Genomic DNA, 2,260 nt, shown 5'->3' on the forward strand with positions numbered 1-2,260 from the left:
AATTCCTTTAATCCCCATAATCAAATGGATGATTCAACCTAGAGTTTGTGACACAGTTGTGGTGGTTCAGCTTTTGATTAACTTTCAGATATCTGCTTCCAGTTCCAACCTCTAAGGGCTTGGGGCTTTTTCATATAGCCATGGTCCAGGAAAGAAAACCCCTAACTCCCAAAGCAAGTCACAACGATAACACAATCTTAATAACAATCTACATTACTACAAATTTTGGTGCAAATTGTTTATAACTTAGACAATAACAAGTGCATGTAGTGTCTACAGTCTAGTTTGTGCAGCTTTGAAGACAGTTATTACTGATTCCTTTATTTGATCTATATTTCTCTAGGTCAGATATTCTGAAAGTTTGTTTTGTCAAGGTACTATTCAATGAGACATTTAATAGCTGTAAAAATGGAGGTTCCCATGTTCAAATAATTTTGGGTAACTCTGAGTTAAATGAAGCCAAATATATTAAGTAGACAACTTCTCAGAGCCTTTAGTATAGCGGAAATCTTTGACAGGGTAATATGGTATGCAGCAATTAGACTTATTCTACCATGCAAAACCTGATTTATTAGAGTGGTTCATGGGACTAGTGTTGTACAGAATAAATTTGAGAAATATGGCTCCAGGTAACTTCGATTATTTCAATAGAAAACCACAGAGCATGTGTGTAGAAGATATATTGCAGTCCTGACTCTGTCCCAGAATTATTATGAAGGCTTTTGCATGTCAGCTCACCTTCTTGAACCTATTTTCTCATGTACAAAAAGAGGCCATTGGTCTAGAACAGTTGTTTCCAACTGAGGGTGTACATCAGAATGATCTGGGGTAACTTTTTCAAAATTCACATCTTCACACCCTGAAAGGGCTTTTCTGCTTGACCAGCTGTAGTGGTCTTAAGTTCAGATTGGCAAAGTCATGAAATCACCCAGAGTCAATTTTATTGAGTATGCAGAGTGACAGTACAGTGGAGGTCTCATGACTCCCAGGCATGCCTTCTAAATACCCCACATTCCACACTTGGGATGCGCATGGCCTAGAGAGAGCACTGAGTGGATGTGGGCCACCTCAGTGAGGAAAACTTCAGCTCTGAGTTTCCACAGGCATTGCGTCTTGACAATCACATAGCCTCCTCCAGGTGTGTGACTAGCACCCCTTTTCTGGTATAGCTGCATCTCAACAAATATAGGTTACTCATCAATTATGGAGATTAGTTGCAAGGGGGATTTGACCGAGGTTCAATCCCTCAAGCTTTCCTGAAGCTGAAAAAAGCCTATAAACCAGATTTTACTGCTTGTCTCCCAAATCCTAGCCTGGATCTACCGACCCAGCCTCTCCAGTGAGGGAATCAGTCACAAGCAGTTTGAAAATGCCCTTCAGGAGACCCTGATGTGCTAAAGAATCTGTGAACCACATGAGTTCTGGGATTTTGTGAATACTGGTGTCTTCCAGTTGAGGAAGATGTCTTTCAGACATCCATCTTTAAAATACTCTGTAGCTACCCCAAAGAGGGTTCTTTTCTTCTGTCCAAATTCTCTTTTTAGTTATTTACAGCTCTGGAGCAAGCTATACAAATTGTTTATTCTAATTTCTCTTATATCTGTAGTCTAGTGTAAAGAAAAGATCTGATTCTAAATCCTGGCTTTTCAGCAAGGTTATCCACCTGTGTGATCTAAGGAAAATTATTAATATTGAAGCTCATCCTTCTCATCTGTAAAATGGGAATAATAATACCAGCCTCCCAAAGCTATTAGTGGCTAAATGGATATGTATACTAAACAACTATGGTAGTGCCTAGCAGTAGACAGTCAAAATAAAATGTTCCTTTTTTCTTTTAACTACCCCCATTCTTTTTCTGGCCTTCAACTTTAACCCACCTGACCTACCAAACTAAGTATTTTTCTCCAGTCTAAGCTGATGTTCATTCTTCTCTGAACTTAGAATCATCTAACCCCTTTAAGAGAATATATACAATCAGCCACCTGCATTTCTCCATGGTATCTCTTAAACTTTAATGCTTCATTTGAGTTTTCATTATGAATGTAAAACCCATCTTTTTTATACTGGTTACTGAACAAGCCTCTTAACAGTCCTGCCTTCCTCAAGTACCTCCACATCTGCCCTGTTCCACCCACAGCTCCAACACGGAACATCACAGAGATCTGCTTTCTTTATTTCACATGCAGTGGTAGAAAGAGCCCCAGATTTGTACTCAGCAGACTTGGGTTCTGGCCCAACTCTGCAGCTAACTCACTGTATG

Source organism: Galeopterus variegatus, unplaced genomic scaffold (genome assembly GCF_000696425.1).
Source record: "Galeopterus variegatus unplaced genomic scaffold, G_variegatus-3.0.2 Scaffold13022, whole genome shotgun sequence".
NCBI classification, from domain to species: Eukaryota; Metazoa; Chordata; class Mammalia; order Dermoptera; family Cynocephalidae; genus Galeopterus; species Galeopterus variegatus.